Source organism: Cavia porcellus, unplaced genomic scaffold, assembly GCF_034190915.1.
Source record: "Cavia porcellus strain 051 isolate PalLab524CR breed Dunkin Hartley unplaced genomic scaffold, mCavPor4.1 scaffold_1, whole genome shotgun sequence".
NCBI classification, from domain to species: domain Eukaryota; kingdom Metazoa; phylum Chordata; class Mammalia; order Rodentia; family Caviidae; genus Cavia; species Cavia porcellus.
In genome coordinates, this window is record NW_026947484.1 from 32,576,394 (window position 1) to 32,603,768 (window position 27,375).

Consider the following 27,375-nt stretch of genomic DNA (forward strand, 5'->3'; position numbering starts at 1 on the left):
GGAGGATTTGATCTTTGGAGAAACATTTTCTGTCTGGGACTAGAGCAGGCAACCATTGTGAAAATACTCAAGAAAATGATGTAGAGGTTCTGAGGAGGAGTTTTGCAAAAACTCCATAGAAGCTGCAGTTGAAACAATTGAAGCAAAGAACTGGCCCCAGCCTGGGTACTTATGCCCTCAGCTCTCACTTTCTTCCCAATTTATACCCACAAGTAACTGCCCAGCTGATGTTTATTCAATTAGCAGGGGTATTGAGCAATACTGGATTATTGCATTACTATTATTAAAACATTTATTTAATATTAATAAGCAGATAATTTTTTCACTTTTTACTTTTTGTTAGTACATGTTTTGCAGGGTAATGATTACATTCCTTGTGGGAGTTTGTACCTGTACATAGCACCTCTGAATTCTTTTTCATCCCCTTCCCCTGCCCTCCTTTTTGGTCCTCTTCCATCACCCTCTATCTGTCGATCCCTTTCCTCTATGAGAAAGATCTGTCTCCCTACTTCCTTTCTATCTCTTATTTTGTTCTGTATTTGTATTTTGAATTTCTCATATAAAAGAAACCATTTGATATTTAAGCAGTAAATTTATAATAAGATGCTAAAATTGGGTCACAAAGTTATAATTGGAAAACGTGAAGTGAGTTTCTAGCATGACACCATTAATTTTGTTTTTCTAAAATGATTACTTGAGAATATGCTGAAGAAAAGGCACGTTTTCAATCACATAAATATTTGCGGATTAAAAACAAAATTGTGAAACTTTAGAATCAAAAATTATCTTTGAGGCTACTAAGTACAAGTCAGTCTTTTAAACTAAGGCCACAGAGGTTGAATTGCCCAAGATCCTACATTCAGGACAGTGATGTAGGCTTCCTTGCTCCTTGGCAATTGTCTTTCAACTAGCAGAAATATTCTCAGTTTAATAATATTATGTATATGTTACTGGAAATTTTATTATTTTATTAAATGATATTATGTATATGTTATTGGATGAAAGAAAAGGGAGGCTCCTATATCTTTGACCAAAGTAGTTTTGGCTTTATTACTTTCTTCTCTTCCTTCCTTCCTTCCTTCCTTCCTTCCTTCCTTCCTTCCTTCCTTTTAGAATTAAGCACAGGCCTTCATGCACTGAACTATAACTTCCATTCCCCCCCCGTCTCTGTCTCTGTCTCTGTCTCTGTCTCTGTCTCTGTCTCTGTCTCTGTCTCTGTCTCTGTCTGCCTGCCAGGGTCTTGCTGATTTGCTAAAGCTGAGTTGGAACTTGCGATCTTCTTGCGTCAGTCTCACAGAAAACTAGGATTATGGGTATGTAGCACCATACTCAGTTTGAGATTATTTCTTATGTTCCAGAGAAAACAAGATTTGAAATACTGCAAATCCCTATTTGATTTGATCCTTAGGCACAGCTAATGACTTAACTGTGACTTTAATAAAGATTGTCAACTTGTGATCACATAACCTGGGAGTTTTAGCATTTCTGGCTTTCACATTACTGTGCTCAGGATTCTTTCAGATCTTAGGGACTAATAGATATCAATATATTTGTAGACTTTGGTGTGTCATTTCATTCAGAGTCCCAGACAGAGGCAGAGAGTCACAAATTGATGACTTGGATACATTCTTCTAACAAGAAACTGCCATACCTCTGCCACTATATTCCACTACCCTTAACCCTACAGATATGGCTCTACATACTTCAAAGTCCCAAAATGTAGAAAACACAACTAGAAAGGCTAGTATTCAAGTGCCTTGTATGAACAAGAGCACATTTTACTTAGTGTTATTTATTTTTGAGGCAGGGTCTCTCTGTGATGACCAGGCTGGTCATATGTTCTTGCAGTCAAATGACTCTTCCCACCTCAGGCTCCCAAGGTGCTGGGACTACAGAAATGTGCTGGCACCTATCTTTATTACAAGTGCTATAGGGACCTTTAAATAAGGCACTAATCTGAAGAACACATATTTTTTTCTTTTATAAGGCTTTTCCATAAATTGCAAGTTCGCAATTCTCTACATGTCTTAAAAAGCCCATCTTGGAGGAAGAAGTGGACACAGGACCAAGCTTCTACTGCAGAATGATAAGAACCCCATTTTAACCAGTCTACATGCTCTGCAGCCCAGGATGTGGATACATGCTGATCTGTAAGTATTCTGTTTACTTATTTAGATGAGGTTGTTGCTTATCTGTGTTGTTTGAAATTTCTAGGACTTACCAGCTGGGAGAGCATTATCTGTGTTCATATAAAGCTTACAAACACTGCCTTAATGCTCATCCATCTTCTGACAAACTTTACAAATGCCCTTTCTCTCCTTTTCCTTCTTGTTTGTTCCAGGGTTTATACCAAAAGAAAAAGGAGTCTCTACAAAAGCTATGACTTGTGAGCATGAACTGTGTCCTGAGATCTTTTTGATCCCAGAATCTGAACTGACATGAAGTTGAGATCTTAAACTTGTAACAGTTCCCTGTGGCTACTGTCACAAAGAACCACTAATGGCATAGCTATAAAACCAATACATATTGTTTCACATTTTTGGGGGTGATAGTGGCTGAAGTCCAAAATCAAAGTGTCATTAGGGTTAGTTCTTCTGAAAACTGTGAGGGGGAACTTATTCCTTGCCTTTCTTCTAGCATGTGGTGGTTTTCTGGCAATTTTTGTCCCTGTCCTGTACATGCATCACCTCAGTTTCTGCCTCTACCTTCACATGGCTTCCTCCCTGTGTGTATCTATCTCTGTGCCCAAAGTCTCTTTTTCATAATGACATGGTCAGATTGGATTAGGCCTCGCATTAATTACTTACTTTGAACTTTGTCACATGCAAAAACCTTATTCACACATAAGGTCACTTTCACAGGTGCTAGAGGCTAGGACAAAGATCTTTGTGGAGGCACATAATTCAAGCTGTAACAGGGCTTCTAAGATGGATAAAAAGAAACAACAACAATGACAACAGCAAGGGCCTTTGATGGGACAGGTGAAACCTTAATCTCTCTCCTTTCTTACCCTGGCAGGGGTTTCCTCTTTCTCTTGTTCCATGTTGCCCGTTCCATGGATGAGCTTTTCCAAAGGAGGCCCCATGTTGGCTTAGAACAGGGAAGCTTCCTTCTAATCTTCTAAGGCCTTGGACCTGTTACTCAATTCTTAAGTCTGGGTTCTAAGTCTTCTAATATCCAGCATCTACCTGGACTTCTGACTTCTAGTGGCATAGATGAATTACCTGTGCCCCTGGTCTTTTACAGCCAAATTTATATATGAGGTAGTATAAGACTAACAAGATGGGCTCTGCAACCAGACTCTCTGCTCTGAAAATTCCTGGATATCTATTAGACAATTTACTTGTTTGTTCTATTCCCTCCTCTGTAAATCCACTGCCTTGAAGAATTGCCAAGCTGATAAATAATTCATATAAAGAAATTAGAACAACACCTGGAACATAGTATGCACTCACTAAAGTTAGGTAGCATTAGAACTAGATTTTTCTTGGCCTAATGAGTCCTTGGAAAGACAGATAGGTAAGGGTGACAAAGAAGAAGACAGAGCTAAGAGGGAGACCCAGGGATGAGCAGTGAAAGAAACAAGCCACGGTGGGACCACCTCCGCAGTGGGGATGAGACAAGGCCTAGTCTCCACAGTAAAGAAATAGATGAGAGGGCAGCAGAGGTCAGGGATCACTGTCCACATGATCCCTGGGACAGCAGACTCCCAAAAACCCTGGTGAAGTCATTAGACTTCTTATCTGCCTCCTCACTGAGAACGAATGATCTCAGCAGGCAAGCTGGAGCCTCAGCAGGCACATGAGGAGGAAGCCCACTAGTACAAGAGTGTGTTTGTGTATATGTGTGCGCATTAAAAGTCACCGGGAAGTTCTTTGCCGCATTTCTCTGTTACCTAAAGTCTGCCCTATTTCCTCTACCTACAGCTTAAGAAGACTTTGGGGACTGTTCTCACCCTCTGAGCTTTCCCTCCACTCCAAGAATCAATCATGACTTTCATCCACAACAGCTGCCACCTTGGCTGGGCTGCTGCTGCTGCCAGCAGAGGTTGCTTGCAAAATTCTCTGTTTGGTTGTCACTGTTTGGCTATTACCCCACTGAAAAGGAACAACTCAACAAATGAGTTTAAACTATTCACTTTTCAAATATTAGGTTAAGGCTATCTGAAGTTTGATCAAGATATGGTGGATAAGAAATCCTGCCCCTCCTAAAAATTTAGGTTATGATTCAAGTACTCTTTCAAGAAGCATTTCAGAATGTTGACTGTATGCATTATCCCAGTGCCCAGCAACCATGGCACAGCTACATGTAATAGTCCTTTGTGATGAGAGACTCATGTGGGCGAAGGCATTTGGTCATTAAAGAAAAGCACCAGCCTTCCCCTGACCCTGCTGTCCCCTTCAGGTACCACCCTGAATAACACTGTTCCTCTTCTCCAAGGATTGTCTAGAAGCCAGTCCATGCTTGATGTTTTTATTTGCTTGCCACCCACAATCCCATCAGACTATATAAGCCTTAACTGTTTGTGTCTTCTTCACTCACCTAAAAATGCTCTTTAGAGGTTATCATTACCTGTCATATCACAAATCACAAATCATATCACAAATTGGCTTCATAACAATCTTTAATTTTAATGACTTCTCTGTAGCATCAAATGCCTGTAAAAATTCTCTCTGCCCAAGGCTTCAATGGCCCCAGTCCACTATGGGCTTCCTGTACCAAAATAGCTCCTCCTCTGAATCTTTTTTTGGCTGTTCTTCCTCTTCCCTCTATGTGTAGTTATACCCCCATATTCTTCTCCTGTCTTCTACTCTTTCCCCCAGTATACTTGGCTTATTGGATGTAGAAGTGTCTCCAGACAGGGAGCTGGTGGAAACACAGAATATCCAAGGTCAGAAATATTTAGCATTCATCTTTGCAGAATTTCTATCAGGAAATTTCAGCAGGCATTGAGCCAAGCACCAAAGCAGAAGAAATCACCATAGCAATACAACACTGGGATGCTACGATCCATGTAGGTTAGGACAGAGGATGGATGCAAAGTTTCTTGAACATAGGATAAAAGAAAAGTTCAAAACAGTCAGTAAGCCAAGGTGCTTAAAAGATTATTTCTAATGGCTTTTAACATAGTGCTTTTAGCAATACACCTCAATCTCTAGAGAGAGGTTAGATTTCAGTCTTGTACTTTTTCATCGAGTTCCTTAACACACTATAGTATATATATACTTACTAGTCTATATCCACTTTAGAGTTGGATATAGACTAGTAAGTATATACCATAGTGTGTTAAAGATCTCTAAAGATTTGGAGAGCAAAGCCAGTTTCTATCTTTCACCTTTCTATTTCTAACATGTATAGCAATGCTCGTTCCGTAGAAGGTGCTAAACAAATAACCATTGAAAGAGTGGCTCTATTTTGAAATTTGGAAGTCAAGTAAGTGGAAAGTATGGGAAATAAATAATATGTAAACTAAGATAAAATTTGTGCAAACTATTGTGAAGATATACTGCAATTTTTACTCTGCCAAAGCAAAAAATATATATAAATGATAAAATTTATGTCTGTAGACTTTAAGAAAGAAAAGTTACTCAAATGAAGCACAGCTATCATTATTCATTTTTGGTCTTTTTAAGGCAGGATTTCACTATAAAGTTCAGGCTGGCCTTGAGCTTGCTTCATAGTCTTGAACTCGTAATAATCTCTTGAAGCCTGAGATTACAGGCGTGCACACGCACACTTGGCTATCAATGAACTATTGATTTCAGTGTCTCTATGGTGCGTCACAAAGTTACTGGCTGGGCCACAAAAAGCATCTACTGGGCCATTTATAACTAGATACAATAGTGAATACTATAGGACTGTTTTTGACAATGTCCTTCAAGACAGATTAATCACATATTATACATTTAAAGCAATTCTATGACAGGAAGACCAAGGCAATGTAACCAACTCCATGGAATTCTGAAGACTTGGCTTTTTACAAAGATAAAATTTAGAATATCTAGAACAAGGCATATCCTAAGACATATGAATATCCCTTGTACTATGATCTAAAATTAAGAATTCTGTGGTCAAGAACATTTGAGAAATATTGCATACTTAGAACTTTCTGTTTGGGATTTTTGCATTTACATAAACATTTACTAAATGTTTTAAGAATTTCTTCAGTAAAGAAACAAATTCTTATCAAATAGTATCTATTTACATTTCAAGGAACTGTATAGAGATGGTTTAACCACCAAAGACTTATGTGCTAGAAGCTTGGTACTTAATTTGTGATGGAAGCTTTAGGAGGTGAGATAGAAGGTAATTAGGTCACAAGGGCTCCATCCTCATGAGTGGATTAATACTGTCTTTCAGGAGTGGGCCAAGTCTAGTGGGTCTAGAGTATTACCTGCAAGAGCGGTTTGGTATAAAAGAGTGTGCCTGGCCGCTGCTTTCTCTCTTCTGTTCACATATCCACCATTCTTGTGTGTACTCCCGCCTTGTGATACTACCCATCATGAGGCCCTCGGCAGAAGCTGGTGCTGGTACCAGGCTCTCGGACACCAAGACTGTGAGCCAAATAAACCTATTCTTTGTACATTACCTACTGTCAAGCATTCTGCCACACCAGATAGACTGAGATAATGCACATTGGCCCCTTTGGATGTGGTTAGAAATACACTGCTATTGTTGTTGACAGTCAGAATTGATTATCAATTATCTTAACCAATGACTATTTTCTGTAAGTTAATGTGTCATTAATTCAACATGCTTGGTTTTATTCACTAAAACTTATGACTTAAATCACCAGATAATAAAAAAAATCATACCACATATTCCCCCTCCTATCTGGACAGGCATACCTAAGATTAACAACAGTAAGAAAATATAGTTTTTATGACAAAGGGAGGGAAAAATGAAGTTTGTGTCCTGGAATATTGCTATTACTAGTCATTGGAAGGCTCTTCCCTGTAGTCAGAAAACCATCAGCTAAATGAAGAACCAGAGACATACACACAGTTTAAATCATCTGAATGAAATGGGAAAAAGCCTTTATGAAAAAGGAGAAAATGCCTAACTTTTATTTATTTGTCGTTGTTGTTGTTAATAATCTTCATGAAATCTCTAAAATACTTTTTGCTCTTACTATGTCATATAATCAATGAAGATAAAGCAGCATGTAAAAACTATCAGATAAATCAGCTAAAACCATTTTACATTTCATTTTGAAGCTCATTATATTTTTGGCAGCAAATTTATCCTGCTAATAATGTTTTACTAATGTTGAAATTAACTTTAATTGGTATTTCCTGTGAGCAAACTGAATGGAAGCAGGAATGCCTCCCTGAGGTTAAAAATTGACCTTGAATAATCCAAAATTCATACTTACTCTGAGTGGAACTCCTATGATTTCATACCCATGATTTCATCTACCTCAATGTGCTAGTGTCTAAATCAACATCTCACCTCCAACCCATCTCTGTAGCCATGGAGTGCTCCAGCAACTTCACCTATATATTGATGTGTATAGTGTGAATTCACTATCTTTCTGGCCATTTTTACCTCTGTTCATGATCTCTCCATATTCTTAAGTTGGATCTTCCTCCCAGCCAACTCCCCACAACAAAATTTGGGAGCCACTCTATACCCCTCATTCTCACTCTCCACATTTCTTTGGACTAAAATCCAAATCCTTTAGGAAACCTTTAAAAGACTTTCACAGCCAATCTCAGTGTTTCTCCTTATAAGAAAATTGGGGCACAATTTTGTTCTGTGCAAGACTGTCCTCATTTCTAGTCCAATTCTCAAAATGCCAATAACAGTCTCTAGTTGCCCTGAAAACCAGAAAATGAAAAAGGTCTTTAAGGATACCAAGACCAGCTCATAATTGATAGACTGGGTGGCCAGATAGCAAGGGTGGCCCAACCATAGACCAATGATCTAGGATGTGTCTTAGTTTTAAAAGATCAACTAGACCCAGCAGATTCTCTCATTTATGGTAAGAAACACTAATAGGAGGAGCCATTAGAAGTTGTTATTGTTGAAGGATCTTTTTTTTGTTTTGTTTTGTTTTTGTTTCTTCTTGCTAAACAATGTTTAACTATTAATAATACCTGAAAAGCCCTCATGTGGCTGAGGAACAATTTTTCTAAGACTATTATATCATTTTCATTAGTATCTACTCATAATTTTTTGCGAATCCAATTAGAACTCTGAGAGTTCTTGAACTTGGCTTTTCCCTTTCCCACCGCCCAGTCAGTGATTAAGACCTGTCTTGCTTATATCATAAATCTCTCTGCAATCAGTTCACCTTTGTTTCCTTTGCCCAGGCCATCAGCGTCCCTCGATGAATGATGGCACCATCCCCCTGATGGCTCCTTGTGCTTGGTCTCTGATACAGATGCTGCACCCCACATCAGTGAGCAACACAGGCAACATATGGGCTTCCAACATATGGGCTACAGAGTTGTTTTTTACGCAATTGAGAGAGAGATATTTAAAAGCTTCCTCAAGAAACCCCTAATTTGCAAATGGTAACGAGTGCTACATAGAAAATAAATTATCATCTGGAATAGATGCAGGGGTCAAGGCATGTTTTAATCAGGTGGTCAGGAACAACCTCTCTGAAAATGTGACTTTCAAAACTGAGACTGGAAGAAAAAGAATGAACTGGCCTAGAGAAGAGAAAGAGCATTCTAGGAACATGCAAAGGACCCAGGGGAAAGGAGAATCTTTGCTAATGTAAGAGAACATCTCTATTGTTGAGCAGTTCTCCATGTCCATGGGCAGGATTAGCACAGCCTCTCCCCTCAGCATAACAGATATGCTGAGATGCAAATAATGGAATCGGGTATAGCTCAGTGCTAGCCTAGTATTTTTGAGGCCTGGAGTTCAATCCCCAGCACAGGAAGAGGATAGGAGAAGAGGGAAAAGAAGAATGAGGAAAAGGAGAAGAAAAACTAGTAAGACACCTTATCTAGGTGGATGAGTACTTTTGTATCATATAAATGTAGTTAAATCACGCAAAAAGCTTCATGGTTTCTCATTGTGCTTAAATGTTCAAAAGCAAAAATGCCACTTACTGATTTGTTAAGTCAACAAATACCTCATGTCTGACACTTCACACAATACGGAAGAGACAAGAGTACAATGCAGTTATCTTGGGTTACTAATCTGATCTGAGAAGGCTACTTCTCTTCACTCAGGTAGGAAACAACTTTAATGTGAAGTCCCACTAATGTTTTAAAAGGAGGTTTTCCAACTGAAGTATCAAGCTTCTTACACTGGTTCCTAAGTAATCAATAGAGGGGATCTTATTGATTTATCTTCTATAAGAAATCATTTGAAATTATATATGTATATATTCAAAAAGATAAATAATATAAAGTAGTAGAATTAAAAGGCTAAAAACAAGTAGAAAAATAAAAGATGAAACTGGAAGTGGAGTATCACAGTATGTTTGTTTCATATTTTTTCTTTTTAGCAAAGCAGTTTTTATGTGCGTTAGATTTGTTATTTCTACACAATGTACACACTTTAAGGAAACACAAATTACAAGAACTCTTCTAGAATTTATCATAATCTTTCCCTTAATTGTGTTTGTCACTACCTCAGCAGACTTAGATGAATCTATTATCAGCGTTCCATTCATTCAGAGCAAAAGTCTTTGACATTCTTCCATATTTAATAACTACTGTTAATGAATTTAACTTTGATAATATTCAGATTATATACTTGATCACTTAGATAGCATTCTTGTTAATGGTAAAAGAAATGTGATTCTGTTAATCAAATAGTTTGATCCTCCATACAAAATTTTAATCGTAACACTTACAATTCCTAACAGGAGGGTATCAGCCCCTATAAAACAAATGCTTTTGGTGCTGTACCAGTGCTATATTTTTTAACAAGCAAAGGCTCAAACTTACGATTAGGTTTAAAGACACTCTAATTGCAATTTCCTAGAAAGGAGCTAGGTTAAAAAGATTTAACTAAAGCCATTTCCTTCTGCTTGCAAGAGTTTTAAATTATTTGTTCTGATTATTTTTTGTCATTGTATTTTCTAGAGATTTTTTCTCTATTGCAGTAAGATTTCTCTTTTATGAGGAGCACATTGGCACCTACTCACCAATTACACTTGAAGAGGAAGAATATTTGGAATGAGAAGTGATAGTTATTGGGATTTAGTTCTCCTGGCCTGAGCTATGTTGAGCATAGTGTGTTGGGTTAAAGACTTCCAGGCAGGTCACACATGAGTCAGGAATGTGGAACCCTTATAGGCATAGAACCAAGTGGGTCTAGAACCAACAGAAGATTGCTTGAGGTCAACAGAGTTTGAGAACTCTGACTGATGTGAGTAGGATTAAATGGAAATATGAGAACAAAACAAGAGGAAATGACAAAAGTTCTCCTAAGTACAGGGAAGAAAAATATTTCACTTCCCTGCTTGTGTCAAGAAGCATTTAGGTAGTAGAGTAACAACCTAGGTTTGATTCAGTGAACTAAGGAACCTGTAGACATCCTGAGTACTTGGTCTGTAGGACTTAATTTCTAGAGAAACTTTGTCTAACTGGCTCAGAATGCAGGCATTTTTTAAGAAACCAAGTCCTGCCCTCTCTCGTTACTTTTACATTAGTAGTGTTAAACCTATACATATACAAAAGGAATGAGAAGAAAAAGAGTTAGTAGAAGAAGGATGCCAGGGTTGAGATACAAGTTCAGATCAAAGATTTCTGCAAACTGTTGAGGCAGGCAGGGTCTCACTATGTAGCATAGGCTGGCCTTGAACTTACTTATGTAGCCAAGCTGGCCTTAAACTCATGATGATCCTCCTGCCTCTTAGCCTCCCGAGTAAGGTCATATGAATTAAAGAAGACTGTGTACACAAGCTGTGTACACAAGCTTGTCTATACTTTCAATGTGAAATGAAGCTAGTCATAGGAATGTTTTCTTGAAGGTGTGAATTTTGATTCATGGAGGACTCAGATCAAAGCTGGAGATTCCTAAGGCCAACATGGACATTGCCAAGGACAAAGAGAGGGAAGCCCAGGGTGGAGGCTCGTCTTGCTGTGGCACAGAGCTGTTGTTTTTTGAATGGGCTCTGGAACTACATTCAGCTTCAGCTTTGCAGGCCTCAGCCACTCTGTTTCAAGGTGGAAATGGTAAGGATGTCAAAGTTTAAGCACAGTATACATGGTCTCATCTTAACTATGAATGTTGCTGTCCTGGTTGGTGTAAAGGAATGGTCTAGAGTGAGGAGCAATACAAATGGCAAACTAGGTGTTAAAAAGCTAGCCTGGCTAGATGAGATTAGGTTTGAAGTGACTGATACTAGGAAGCTCCTGGAAGTTAATGAGAGAGAAGTGACATTATGCAAATAAATTTGTCTAATAGATTGAAGAGAAAAAGGACTGTATGTGTGGAAGGGTTGGAGGTAGGGACCAGTGCAGGGGGCATCTCTGTAACCTAGGAGCATTTTTGTCTGTCTGCCCATAATTAAAGCATTTAATGATTTGGGATTAATCATAAGAATAAAATTCCTAGTCTATTATAATAGACATCAACTTTTCAAGTTAAAAAAAATGATGTAGTCTGTTATCTCTTGACTCAAGAAATTGTTCCTGGTTTAAAGAGACTGAAACTGTAACTGCTCATTGTCATCTATTAGACCAAGTAAAATGTTTCTATAGGCCATCATTTTGCTAAACATGATTGTTAGAGTTATCTGCTAAAGCAAGAAATTAATCCAGAGAAGAAAATATGACTCCATAAAAGAATCTACTGCATTAAGTTCTATTTCTGCTGGAGGAGGTTGCATTTTGGCCAAAAGTAGCATGACTTTAGAAATAAGACACAGTGAATTTACAGATCCAAGAAAGTGGTAACTAAATTCCATATGTGCAATCAACCTGTCTGTCATCTTGTCACTACACTGAGGCATGAGACTGACTGACACGCAACAGGGCATAAAACCACAAGTGGATACAATGATGTTGTAATGAGAGCCTCCCTGTTATTCCTTGCACTAATGATTCTTTGCTCTGGTTGGGCATCCTGTTTTGCTGGGGAGCGTTTCAAAGACAGAGGATATGGGACCTGGCCAAAAATCTGAATCTGCAAAGATGGAACCTAATTTTCCGCCAGTCTAGTTCCTTTTTTTTATAGATGTAATAACTAAAATTTAAAGTGTGCAAGTCTTTAACCCAAGGCCTAATTTTTCTATTTATACCATCTTTTTAGGTCTCCCCGATGACTCTGGCATACAATTAGAGTTGTGAGTCAATGGCTTAGGTGATGTTATGGTTTGTGTCTGGATGTCCCCCCAAAGCCTGATGCAGTCATGGGGTGCTTTTCAGAGGTGGCTGAACCTACTGTGTGCGATGCTAGGGATCAAGAGTGTGTGATTACTAAATCAGTCCATTGATTGGTTTGGCATAATTTTGGGTAGGTGTAGGGGTATGAGTGCTATACCACCCAGAATAGGTATCCTGCATAAAATATAAGGGACAGGAAGAGGGCTAATGTGTTCTCACCTGCCTGCTTGCAGCAGACTAGTTTTCCTCTGTGATGCCCTTCTACCATGTCACCTTGTCTTGGAGCCAGCTGACTATGAACTGAAACTTCTACAGACTGCAAGCTAAATAAACCTTTTCTTCTTTAATTCTGGGTGCCAGGTATTTTGTATCAGCGATGAGAAAAGTAAGTAAGATGGTGAAGACGAGACGGTCACAAAAATGCACATGCACACACATACATACGCATTTCTGGGATAACCAGGAAAGCCTATTTATTTTTTCCCTTTACTAACAGAGAATAATAACCAATATTCTGGGGATATTATGCTTTCATGATCTCTATATTGTTTAACCTAAAATAAAATTATCCCCTGAAATTTTCTTAAACTTGAGTATTACTGTAGATGCCTTTCTTAAAAATCATTTTCCAAAGCAAAGATGAGTTCTTACCTTTGGCCCAGTAGGATAACTTGAAGCTCTCTTTCTAGTTCTCTTTATTTTAGCCCTTCATTTTACATTCCATACTCCACCCAGCAGTATTCAACATTCCTTGCTGATCCCTCTTCCAAGAAATAAGATGTGGGGTAGGGGCAAAGTCACAGAGGAGCTGCTGAATTCCCAGAGGTAATCTCCACTGAATCAAAACACAAGAGGCTAATTCAATTAGCAAGTGATGCTTTCTCCTAGAATAAACTTCTTGGGCTAGTTAGATTGTGGAGGGGAGATGATGAGCGGTGCCCTACTGCATACAGAGGAAATACTAGAAAAGCTTTGAGCCTACTGCCAATGGTGCAGTGGCTATTCATTTTAGTATTCTTTATCAAAAATTTTCTAATGCATTAAGCTCTTTGGGACATAGAGCTGTGTTCACAAGATAAAGTACACAGATAAGACATCGAGATAGGGTGGGGATAAAAATATTCTTCAGGAAAATGGGGGTCTGCTGTACAAAGGTTAAGAGCTTTCGGGGAACATTTCACATTCTGGCTTTTAAGTGAATTGAAAACACAATTCCTGAAAGAAATGCATCTTGAGAGGGTACTCAAGGAGGAGCAGGGAGTTCTTATAAGACAATGTTTTTTGGGGGAGGGTTGTTTAGTCAATGCACAACTTAGTGTCTTACATGTAACAGAAGCAAAGAAATATTTTTAAAATTGAAAATTATTATGGCATAACAATCAGGCCACATTATTTTATAGTTTGATAAAGATTTGCAGAATATTACATCTGAAGAAGAACTTGCTGTTGTCAAATATCTCCAAAGGTCCAATGCACTCTGTTTAGATGTGGGGGGTGTGGGCATCTCAGGAGGATCTGGGTTCTGCTTGCAGGATCTTTCTTTTGCAGTGGCTCCTAAGAAATCTAGAAGAAATACAGGAGCTTGGGGGAACAAGGTTTGGAAACCGCCAGTCTAGTTCCTTTTTTTTATAGATGTAATAACTAAAATTTAAAGTGTGCAAAGTCAAACCAAGCACTTTTTCCAGCATATGACTGTGAGTGCCTACTAGAAGAATTCCTGTCCATTTTCCCCATAGACTTGTGAGATGGCATGGTGCCATGGGTTTGAGGACCAGTCAAACCTGGATCTGAATGCTGACACTGTACTTATTTGCCTTGTATTCTTAAATTATTTATGGATTTGTTTTTATTTCATAGCAATTTTTCTATTTGAAAAAATTTTGATATATATTATGAAAATTGCCCACATTGAACTATACATCATTATGAGTTTTGATATGTGCATATACCATGGTACCTTTGGTACAACTAAGGTATAAACATATCTGTTACCTCCAAAATGTTCTTGTGTTTGTGTGTGTGCATGTATACTTTGTATATGTTTGTCTGTTAAGAATGCTTAAAATGAGATCAGTTTTCCTAGCACAGTTTAATGTGCACAATACCATATTATAAACTAATGGTACTACCTGATTTTTAGAATTTCTCTTGTATAACAGAGACTTTGTAATTTAGGTGAATTATTTAATCTCACAGAGCCTCCATTTCATTTATTGAGTGTTTATAATATTCTCATTTTTTATCTTGATGTTGAATAGTACATGGCATGTAATTTGGGGCTCTGCATGTGTTCGTGCCCTCTTCTAGGCAGGCAAGTGAGTCTTTGAGCATGGAGACAAAAGAGGTATAGTGTATTATCACAATAATACAAGACATGGTGCTTATGCTGCACCAGGTTCTGTTTTTGCCACTTCATGTGTTAACTCATTTAATCTTCAGAACAATACCATGCAGTAGGTGCAAGACATTGTTGTTAAATCTCCATTTTTTAAATTCCCTAGCTCTAAAGCACAGATTGATGAAGTAAATTGCCCAAGGTGACAGAGCTAATAAGTAGGGAAGCTGAAATGTAAATCCCAAAGATGTGGCTCAGAATCATGCTCTTCATCAAGATACTTTCCCTAAAAAGATACAGAGAGGAGATAAAGAAGGAAGTGACACAGGAAAAATATAACTCCCAGCCTGTTAGATGTCTAATGTGCTCAGTTCATGGTCCCATAACATCGAGGAATAAGTCATAAAGCAAAGGAAGAAGTTAGGAGAGTTTCATGGGAATCAAGGAGGGAACAATAGCTCCTGGATTTCCAGGAGGGATCCTAAGAGGGTGGCCACTGAGATCCTTTGTCAGGGGTATTTTATACAGCAGAGTCACAATGTGGTTAAAACATTGTTACAGCTTGTGTTTGGATGTCCCTCAAAGCCTCATGCAGTCATGGAGGTGGCTAAATCTAGCATTTGTGATGGGCTCATTGTCTAGCACTGGGGGTAGCAGTGTGAGCGCTGCACCCACCCTGGGGTGGGTAGCCAATAGACAGTATAAGGAAGGAAAGGGGGCTTGCTTTCCCCATTTTGCCCTTTTATGCTCTTGTCACTTGCAGCCATCATAAACAGCTGTCAGCCATGCTACCCTGTCTTGGAACCAACTGAGTATGGACTGAAAGCTCCAAAAAGTATAAGTTGAATAAACCTTTCTTTTCTTCATTTTGGGCATCAAGTATTTTGTCTCAGCAAGAGAAAAGTAACCGAGACAAACATAGATCAAACTACAATTGACCTGTAGGATTACAAGTATAGCCGCTTAGCTAATAATTGATACAGTAGGGAGGCAAGTCACGTAGCAAGGGTACACGGCAAGGACAAAGACATCATTGGGAAGGGATGGGTCCATTGCTGTGGTCATCCACCTGGGTGACTGGTGTCTAGCTTGGCTTCCTGTACTAGATATTGTGAGTTACAATATAATCTCAAGTTATTGTTCATCCCTTAGGGAGGCATGTGGGCCTGGCCATTGCATCTTCATTCTGAGGCCTGGCCTTCTTCACATATAGCTCCAGCCACAATTTTGATGTCTTTATTTTATTTTTGTGTATGTGTGCTGACTTCCTTGAGGACTCAGTCCCCCTCTAACTGTACATTAATATCTAACTTAGCTGTTTGTAATAGAAGGGGCAAAGTTAGGAGAATATCAGGGTGGTGCTTGCTTGATTTGGGTGAAAGGAACAAAGAGCTAGACCTATCATTGAAAGGCATTTATACACAGAGATCTAGAGATAGGTAGCTCAAGGCTCTAAATCAGAGAAAATTGAAATTCTCTCTTTCTTCTCAAGTGTATATATTTGTGTGTGTATATATGTATATATGTATAAAACATACATATATTTCACTACCTCAAACATTGTGTGTATAAATAAGTATGCATCTCAAACTACCAAAAAACCTGATTGTTTGCTGTATGTCAGTGCTTCTATGTAGTAGTTCTTTAATAGTCACAACAGAATTGTATGAAATATGACTGTTACTCAGAATCTAAAGTAAATTAGCTTATTCCAAGCCACACACTAAATTGTGATGCTCGAATGTGAAACAGCTGGTGAGCCTTTACTGCTGCACAAATTCCTGGGTATATTTTCCCCTAGTAGTCACAAAACTCCTTTCCATACGCTTCTTTACTAACTGGCACTGAAATCATTACTAGATGCCAGTGGTTACATAATTCTTCACTTGTGACCTTTCAGACCCCTGCTCTCAGTTCACAAATGATGTTTCAGTGTTTTCCTTTGCTGCCGAGAGCCTCTCCAAGTGGACCAGAGTCACAAGTCTCTTTACACATCTGACCTCTGCCCCATCTTCACTCTTTTCACTCTTTCCCAGAGCAGTACAGTGGGTCAAATCGTCTCCTCTATCCATAAACAACTGCACTCGTGAAGTAGAAATGACTGTAAAAAGAGTGGTAGGGACCCCCCGTGGGGACCTCTAATAGGCTCAGTCAGGGACCAGGGAACATTTCTATCACGTCCATATGTGTCCTCTTAGTAGGGTCAGCCTCATGGAAACAGGCACAATAATAGCTTCAGACAAATGCTGGGTATGATATTGAACTGACTTTCTCAGCAGAAACCTTTTCAGAAGGCCATCACATTTTTGATTAGGCCAAGGAGCCCAAGGGGAGGAACAAGTTGGAAGTCTTTATTTTACTTTTTTTTTTCATTTTCAAAGCTGATAAAATTAATTTATATATGCTGCCACATGATTTTTTTTTAATTGAAACTTTACTTTAGACATTCAAAATGAGGGGTTTATTGTCATTCACAAAGCCTGTTCATTTTATAACCAAAACAATAGCAGGAAGTATGTTATTATTCTCTATTGTCTAACCAAGGAAGGTAAAACTAACAGCTCTGTAGCATCAGCTGTGTTACCCACCTTCACTCTTATAATACAATTACATTTGCACAGTTTTTACTTGATTGATCAGAGGCCAGGCTTACAATAAGTTTTAAAGCATAAAGCAAGGTGCTTTTTGCACCTGGTTAAAAAGACCATTGTTTTAAGCTTAGCATGTTAATGATGAAAAACAGAAATCCCAGTGATCTCTCCATTTCTGTGGAAACACACAAAGCAATTCTGCAACGGCATTTCGTATTGAATCTAGTTTTCAGCTGCAATGCATGTAATTTTAGTTGTTGTGTGTCAAAGTTTATACTCCTGCTTTAAAGTATCTCTTCAACTTTAACAGCATCAGTGAAATCACCCTAGTGTATGGCCTCACTGGTAATATGGCTTTTAAAATATTTAAGCCCTTCTCTTTTATACCCCTTGTCATTAACTGGTAAATTACTAATTTATTTCCTATTAGAATTTATATAGTTTGCAGCAATTAAGAAGAAAGACATAATTGCTGACAAACCCAGGGCACTATTTAAATCACTTCCTTGTTGACAACATATTTCTCTTTCCACAAACTGAATGTCACTGAAATCTGATTTGTGCAGAACCCTTATGGACGAGCATGCTGCACCTGTCACCTGGGCGCTAGCATTCTGCTAAGGATCAATTTACATAACCTCATTTAATGGTTCATAAATCATACCCATTAAGCCTGGCTAACAGGAACCAAGGGTTCTAATTTATGCTGCCTTTCATAGCAGAAAATTGGGAGGCTGGAGCCTGTGGATAAAGAACCCAGGTCTCGCCTTTGATTGTTGATTGTGATGGTAAATGTATGGATGATGAGAACAGATTTTCACTTTATTGATTTCCTGCCAAAGCACAGCATGCTTTATTGTGAAAGGGCGCCTTTTGGCAGCAATGCTAAAAGTGGCAGTTGTTTAGGAGCCCTTTGCCAAGATGAGGCCTAAGACAATACATAGTGGTAAATACTAAAATAATATCAAGCTGAAATGCTATTCTTTAAAAGGAAAAAAAAAAAAAGACTTCTAACCTTTCTGAAATCAGTAACCTTTTCTCCTGAACACCCCTCCCCATCCAAAGCATGGGAAGCCAAGATCAGGACAAGATGGCTTTAAGAAATGCAAAAACAATGTTTCCGCACTCTGTTCTAAGTCACTTGCTGATGGTAGCTCATGCAAAATAATGCAGATGTCTGGAATGCTTCAGATAATGCATGTTAGCCAGCATACTCTACTGAGCCAAGTTTGCTCCCTCCATTCTCCTGCCATGTACTGCTTTTTGGTTGAAAACCCAGAAACTCCATTTTTTCTTTCTGTTTCATTTTCCCCTGTTAGGTCTAGATATTGTATCCAACTATATATAGTCCTCTGCAAGATGTAATATATAAAAGGTCATCTTTTCACAAGTGCTCGGGCCAAATTTCAAAATAGCAAAAGTGGTCCTAAGATCATTTTCCAGATGAAAAATATTTCTTAAGTATTGCTGAGGCATATTGATTCCTTTCTCTCATCCCAGTACTGCCCTGAAATGGACATTGTAGATTCTCATTTTAGCTTGTTTTCAGAAGCTTTGTTAAACATGGTGATTTTTTCTGATCAAATGCAGTGCCTTTTCCTTCACCCCTCCCCATGGCAGGCTATCTGAAATAACTTAATCTTTTATTCCAGGTGTGGGTGTTGCTGTGGATACTCGTCTGACATAGATTCTTAACAAAGTAGACTCCTCCCCACCTCCTCTTTAAATTCAAAGTCAGCCACATAGAGTACTGGTTGGAGCTAGGCCAGAGAATCTCAGCAAGCTTAGCAATCAGTCACTTCCGCCTGCTTCTTCATTCAAAGTGAAATGCTCCTGCTTTGCTACTGGTCTTCCTTTGGAGGGGAAAATCAGTGATATCTACCTATTTTCCATTCTCAGAGAGGATTTATCTACAGATAGTTACATGATGCACAAATACAATGTGAGCAACCATCTGAATATTTAGTATATTTTGTCCTGCTTACCTCCCCTCACTTGTTACACAACATCTTTTCCCAAGGAAGTCTATTTTATGGGAAGAAGATAGGGTTGACCCAGCTCCCCACATCCATGCAAAGGAATAAACCAACCTTGGCCAGTAAGAAGGTATCAATGCTCCCGGCCACAATGATTGGTTCAGAAATGGCCAGTGGGTATTGTCGGACACTGTTATCAGGAAAGACCAGCTTTATTTTCAGGAGTTATTAATCTGGCAATGGATAGAATCTGTCCACGAAATGGAGAGTAATAGAGCTTCCATAGCATCATTTGAGCTAGGCCTCTAGACTTTCTAGCTTTGTAAATAAACACATTCTTTTCTTTTTTCTTTTTTTTGGTACTGGGAATTGAACTCAGGACATTGTTTTGCTAGACAGGCACTTGTGCCACTGAGCTATATCCTTGGCCATCAAACAGATTTGTTGTAGACTTTTTAAAAAAAAAAAATTAAGCTAGATTGAGCTGGGTGTCTGTTTCTTGAAATACTAAAAAGCTCTACTTCATATACAAAGGCCTCAATATGCAAAATTGTATAAACATGGAAAATTGAGGGTTTTTTTTTTTTTTTTTTTTTTTTTTTTTTTTGTCTTTTTCCTTTTTACTGGTACCAGGGATCGAACTCACGGCTGCCTGCTTGCAAGGCAGGCGCTTATGCCGCTGAGCTAAATCCCCAGCCCCGAGGTTTTTTTTTCTAGAAACAAGTTCTTTTCTCCAGTTCTGGCATTGTTACACAATGTCATTAGGTATTAATTTTCCCATTTAAGAAAGGAGGGGACCATAATGGTAGTTCTTCAAGGCGTTTTGCAAAACTTCAATCACTCAGTCATTCATTTAAAAGATATTTATAAGAACCTATTGGCTAGCTCTGTACCAGGCACTAAAGACAATAAAGTAGAGGGGGGAAGAAAGCCCTGCCCATAGAGAGCTTATTTTCTAATTAGTAGAGATGGATGCAACAAATAATTAAAGAAGTATGTGGGGAGGGTTGAAAAGTTTGGTGCTGCTTTTACCTGTTACTATATAACCTCCAATGTAGTAGCATAAAACAAAAATCATTTGCTATTTTTCACAATTCTGTAGATCAGTAATTGGGACTGAGATTACCGGGGAGGCTCTTCTGTTGATCTGACCTGGGGCCCCTTATATAGGCTTGAAAGTGGTCTCTCCTACGTGTTTGGTCCTTGATGCAGTCTTCCAGACCTCTCCCTTCATGTGGGCTCTCTCCCTCCTTCAGGGTCTGGTGCAAGCTTCTTTATACTGCCAGGGTACATCTCAAAAGAGCAAAGGTAGAAGTTGCAAAATTTCTTGATGCGCAGGCTATGAAACCCACAATCATTGCTTCCGGCACATTCTCTCAGTCAGCCTCTATGAGAAGAGTAAAAGAATGAGAGGAACTACAAAATATTATAGCCCCCTTTTCAATCTACCATAGGTGGAATGGCTGGAGAGGGCCTCAATGAAAAGATAAAATCTATGTAAAGACCCAAGTCATGCTTGTATCTGGAAGAACATTTTGTGCAGGAAGCAGGGTAGTGAGGCTGGTGGGAAGAGTGAGGTGCAGAGCAGCGGGAAAGATGAGCATTGACTCTGAGCGGGGCTTGGCCTTGTAGAGGGGTTTAAGGCTTCTTTGAGTCAAAGGAGGAAGCCATGGGCAGGGGTGGTGAGGAGGGATGAAGCGTAGGTTAAGCAAAAGAATGACATAATTTGACTTTCGTACCGGGAAAGGATCACTCAAACTGCTTTCTGAATAGACCGAGTTTAAGAGCAGAAGAGGATAGAGGAAAAGGAAAGAGAAGACGGTGACTTGCCCTAGGTGGGAATGATTAGAAGTCACTTGATTGTGGGTGTATATCTACAGATGGCATTCACAGAATTTACTGATATGGGGTGTGAGTCAGAAAGTTGAGAATGAATCTAAGGCTTATAGTACAAACACAAAGAGTAGAATTATTGCTATTTTAGTGGTGAAGACTAAAAGGAGGATCAGTTTGGGAGAAAAGAGTGAAAGCTCTGTTTTACATACATTATATTTGAGATGTCTGTTAGCACTACAGTAACTTTGAAAAATATAACAATCTAACCAAATATAATTTAGTTTTTGTTTTTTCATCATAGTCCTATAAACACAGTAGAGTTTATGATTCTTGTTTTCCTGAAGGGCACATCCAGCTATTACACTTTCCATATGAGTCTCTCAAGCTTTCAAAAGCTTGCCAGTCATTCTCAGAGAATTTTGTCTGATTGTAGTTTTATCATTGCCAATCTTTAAAACCAACGTCTGTTTTTTTTTTTTTTTTATTTAAAGTCCTTTTTGTCTTTGTATTTCAGAATTGACTTTATTTGGGAAAGGAAAAACAAGTGAAGCATTGTATCACAAGACAAATTCTGCAGGAAGGATTTGGTGATGAGGTTTCTAGTTTTTGAATGCGTATTCTGTGTCAGAGTCTTGGTAGTACTGTGAGTAGGGAGGTTAACCAAGCAGTACCACACTGTGACAGTAAATCTTGTGTTGATTTGGTTGGGTTGGGAGCCACCCAGGGGATGGAAGCCACTACTGAGTGTGTCTGGTGGCTCATGGATTGCAACCTTGGGCTCTGTAGCTGGACTTTCACACCTTCCTCTTCGGCACTCTTCCCTTTCTCTGCTTCCTGCTCACCGTGAACTGTGTTTCTTTGCTTCACTATTGGTGCTCCACTTTGCCCCTCTGTTGTGATGTTTTTGCCTTGGTGCCAGCTGACTATAAATTAAATACCCTGAAAACATGAGTTCAAACTAAAACTCTCTTTGAAATTGTTGGTGTCAGGTACAGGAAAGTTGACTAATATGCTGACTAATACACACTCATCTAAAGATTTCATATTTTAGTAATGACAGGGGATTATATATGATGATACCATCTGAAAATTAATACAGCAGTGCTAGAAATATAAAGGACACCTTTCCAAGCATGTGGAAAGAAGACTATTGAGGAAGTTTTCCAAGAAATCCAATGCCTAGACTAAAAAAGAATGGATGAAAATTGGCCAAGAACAAGGACATTCCAGGCAATGGGGACAGCCAAATCAAAAGTCTAAAGGCAAAAAATAACCTGATGGAATTACAAATTGATAGCTAAATTCAGCTGAACTACAAAGTTTGAGACAACGAGCGGCAAGAGCAGGAGGTTCATTATAAATTACTTCCTCTTATTCCTTTGTAAGACTTCAGCTTTTATCCTAGAGGTGATGAAGAAACACCAAAGGGTGAAAGAAAAGCAATAGAATAGCAAGATTTATATTTGGAAAAGATCATTGTCATGGCTGGGTCAGGGGACAGGGAGCATAGATTGAAACAGAAACGTGAATGAGGCTGCAGCAGTGTCCCTAATAAGGGGGGCAGGGCGTAATATAGGGAATGAAAAAGAAGGGAAAGGTCCAAGAAATATTTAGGATGCAAAATTAATAATGATGATGATGAATGGAGGAGAGGGTGAAGAAGAGAGTTTCAATGGATATCAGTCCTACTAATACAAAGAATTCATTCAGGAAATGGGAAATAATGTCAGGTAGAGATAAACTGGGGCATCCATGTATTACCTTGATTTAATCTGTGTAGAAACTCTGAATTTTAGGACTAAAATGATTAGTTCTGCCCTTGGTTACCCAGCAACAAGACTACCTAGAACCGATTATCAGCTCAGCACTTCTTGATCCAGTCACTTACCACCACCCCATTACCTAAACCTACAGGTAAGTATGTGACATCTTGAAGGTTTTTGAAGAGATAGAATAATGAATACTATGACAATATATTAAATAGTTAGCCCACAAGAATCTCAAGTTGTCCTAGTTCCCCAAAGATGAATTGGAGACAAATCATATACAGTAGAGCTCACAGTATATTAGGGGACACATAATATTCAGATATATTTTGAGGAGACAACAGAAAAGAGAAATATAGAAAAAGTGCTACAGTGTCCAATAAAAGTTAGAAGGAGCAAATATTATCTTTATCTAAAAATACTTGGTATTAGCATCTAATGCTATTCTTTCTATGCAAAAATACTTGAGAAGTACCTAATGCTAAGTACTAAGCACTCATATTTGGACGCCTAACTATACAACACTTGAAGTACCCTCATGGTTACTTACCTTAAACTTATGGAAATTGTAGTGGTTTAAAAAAAAACTAGTGGAATTAGGCTACAGATGCTGAGTACAAATGACGAATGAAACCTTCTGAATTGATGGAACCCATGAATAAAAGTATGCAGGTGGGAATAGTTGTCAGTGGCTTTGGTAGATGCAGGAATTCCAGGTAGCTTGATTTGACTGGCACAAAAAGTACACTGAAGGAAAAGAGTGAAGAAATGGACTCAAATGGTACTACAGAGCTAGTGCACAGGAGATCTAGGATGCCAAGAAGTGGTTTTGCACAGCCAGTGAGTTCCCAGGACTTAAAATTTCACAAAGGATGCAAAAGAGGACAGGAAGTGGGACCAAGTTTCAGTCTGTGGACTACATTTACTGTTGCAAAAAGTTTAAAACATCAAGGTCTTTTGCTTTGGTTTAGAATTAAGCCTCACCTTTTCCATAGGGAAACTGATGAGATCATGTTGATAAGAAATGTGGTGCAACTGTGGCTGCCATCATAGGCACAGGCATTAGGACCTGCCTGTGTTACCAAGATCACAGGTCAGGCTGTCACTAGGCAGTGTTTTGCAAGCATTAACTTCATTGCTTATAGTATCTTTGTGCAACCTTGATAAATACTGGTTATTGATGAAGAATTTACTTCATATTGAAGTGAAAATTGTTCTAACACTTACTAAATGCTATTTATTTTGGAATCTAAAAGCTTTCAAAACAGATATGCATAAGCAGGGTGTGTATCTCATTGAGGGACTGACTGTAAAGAGATCCTTACTGGAAAAAAAGATTAAATGACACTGGTAAATGCCCATGGTGAAAACTAAAAGTCAGATTATTTTTAGCTGAAAAGTCATAATGAAAAACATAAACATTCTGTAATTCTTTTCTGATCTGAATAGGGAATGAATTATAAATAACAATATTTAATATATCTGATTTTTTTCCTATATTGTTTTGGTATCAGGGTAGAAAAAAGGAGAAAATAGTTTTTCTGCTTCTAATTTTAAATTTTTTTCTACAACATTTCTTAGAGTCATTACTAATGGAATTATTTTTCAAAGAACATAAATGTATAGCAGTAAAGGATTACTTGGTGTATTGTGGAACATGTGTAACTGGAATACTATATAGCAATTAAAGATGATGTAAATGTTCATTAGAGAATAATTTTGAACATCAAAACCACAGATATGATATTATAGTTTTTAAAGAGAGAGAGGCAGAGATTATGTACAAAGGTACTCAGGAAAAAACTAAAAGACAGACAAAAATTTAAACAATAGTTATTTCAAGGTGATGACATAAGGGACTTTATTCTAAATGTGTGTCTCTATTTTATTTTCTTTTGTATAATGAGAATGTGCTGCTTGTATAATGTTTACTACTTGACATGAATTAATGAAAACATAGTACAATTATGCTTTGTATCAGAAATTCTAACTTTGATTTTCAAGGAAATATAAGTTTTACCCAAAGTCAGCCTGAGGCCATCCCAAGTGATTTCCTCAACGCCGTCTGACAGGTCTGAACAGTGCTGTGGTCATCTCAGGTCTCACCACGAACACTTTTTCAGGGAACACCTTCATCAAGGACCAGGGTTCCAAGCCATCTGATCTATAAAGTTTAATCTAGACAAAATTACAAATCACAGCTACAAGAGCTTCCTAGAAAGTACTTTCTCACCAGACCGATTAAATTCACTGTAGTGGGAAGGGAAGGACTGACAGAGGTGACAGGAGGTAAAAGCTTGTTGATGTAAATTGCAGTTGAACGAACTGAGAAATAGAATCTCTTCTTTTTCTTTTCATATCTGTATAAACCAGTGCGGTAATACATCAGTAAAAGAGATTTCACTGCATCTCTAGATCAAATCATTAACAACTTTTATTAAGAAGGGTTTGTAATAATAAGAATTAAGTCCTCCTTCCCTTTGAAACAAATTCATTTTCAGATATATATTTAATGATGGTACTTTCATTCATGACCTTATTCTCTTGCTCTCTGTCAAATCTAGAGAGCATAGTTATCGGTTCCTCTGAGTCAAGGGGCTAACGAGGCACCTGTAGGTCTCAGAAGTTGAGTGACATTTCAGGAACAACTCAGTAATAGGTTTACTAAGTTCCATCCTTTCTCTCATGGCTTGCACTTAAGGCATTAGCACTATGCTTGATATCACCAACTAAATAGCATTCTACGCCAGTACAGATATTATTTTATTAATGTTGATATTCCTTAATCATGAAAAATTCATTCTTTCTCTTTAGGGAAAGATTTTTTTGGTTAGCTGATCTAGTGAGAATGGAGAGGTTTGAGCACAATGATGTCTGTATTCCTTCTTTTAAATCAAAATAGCCCTGGTATCATTTAGCAACTGGATTATATGAAAAATCCCAACACAGCATAGCTCTTCTATTGAAATTGGATTTATTTCTTTAGAGACCATCTGATCTCAACAGCAGTCTGAAAAAAATCCTCTGGACCTTGAAAGAAAATAAAATTAATGGATTTTTAAAAATCTTAGCTCCAAGTTTCTCAAGCATGAAAAGATCCCTCCTCCCAGTAATTTGCATCTAAAAACAAAAGTGAAAATGTGCGTGTCTGTACATATAAAAAACCTAATATTTCACTCTTATGTTGTGCTAAACTTTTTGATTTCTCTGTTTATAAAGAGAATTGCCATACTTTTGAACATACTAAAATTATCTTTGAAATATTTCACCAGCCCTTAAACCAAAAGTTCTCTGAACTACAGGTACTTTTATAAATTTGAAGTACATACTTTTAAAAAAGGAATTATAATATGCCTTTCACACTTGTAATATGTTAAAACCATTAGGCTTCTAAACTAGAATACGTATATCTTTCTCTTGAAATAACTTGAAGCCAAAACATGAAATTTTAAGAAATTTTCTATAAAAGATGACTTACTATGGTGAAGATTCATCAAAAATGTTCGCCACAGAGTTTTTAAAATTGGTTGCCTCCATTAAAAGTTTGAAGGCAATTTATTTGAAAACTTTTTATGCTTCTTTGAAATATATATGTTATATGGAGCAACATTTCTCAAACCTGCCTTTTGCGTTATCACCTTATTGCCATGTCCACATATCAGTTGTTCATTATTTACATTATGGGTTTCCATAAAAGAAAAACCAAGTCACTTTTGAAATTGTTTTATAAATCAGGCATATTTTAAGAAACAATGTTCTGTGTCAATCATTAATTTTTCTGCTATAAAATAAAATAAGGTTCTAACCATTAAAATAAACATTTTTCATGCATATGCACTCAAAAGCCACAGTACACATACCCTACTTTGGGAGCACTAGCATTAACAGGATATTTCTGCATCTCCTTGCTTTTCTAAGGATCAAATGTGTCTCCTTATCTGCAGGAGACATATGTGGGTGAGTCTGGCTCCATATCTTCTAGCGTGGGACAAGTTAGCCGCATTTGTCTCTACTCTCCTGAGCTAATGCCCTAGACTGAGATCTTGAATCTAGCATTGCCAGGCTGGTCTCTGCACACCACCCGTAGCTTTCCCCATCTGCAGTGTCTCACTGCCCAGGATAAGGATTCCCACTCCCTTGAACAAGTATCTTTCTTAGGGTGATATTAGGTCTCACATGAATCTTGAGCTGATTGCTTTTTGTGGTCTCTGTAATTACCTGTATTTCTTTTAACATAGATCCAAACCAATTTGGCAATATGTACTGCATTAAAAACCATAAAGATGTACATGTCTTCTGACCTAACAGTTCCCCTTGTCAGACTTTATTGTAGGAACTAATCAGGGATCTGGGTAAATATTAATTTATAAAACTGTTAATTGCAGTATTGTTGAAATACTAATGAAGTAAAGAATGTGAATATAATCAATCTGGATCATAGGGGATTGTTTAAAGAGTTGTACTTAAATGTGATAGAATATTATTATATTTTTTAAACCATGGCACATGACTTGTCCAGAATCTTCATAACAGAGTAAGTAAACAATAAAGGCCACTGAGGAAATGGGAACC

The 27,375-nt window shown here is 38.0% G+C and overlaps 1 long non-coding RNA gene across 3 annotated transcripts in view; it reads left to right on the forward strand.

Annotated features, from left to right (window-relative positions):
- The window catches only part of LOC111757380 (uncharacterized), a 153,161-nt gene that overhangs the window by 91,607 nt on the left and 34,179 nt on the right, over positions 1 to 27,375 (forward strand). For all 3 annotated transcript variants that reach the window (XR_010046725.1, XR_002791743.2, XR_010046723.1), the window contains exon 3: positions 1,988 to 2,150. This is a non-coding gene — a long non-coding RNA (uncharacterized LOC111757380). The remainder of the gene's footprint in view (positions 1 to 1,987; positions 2,151 to 27,375) is intronic.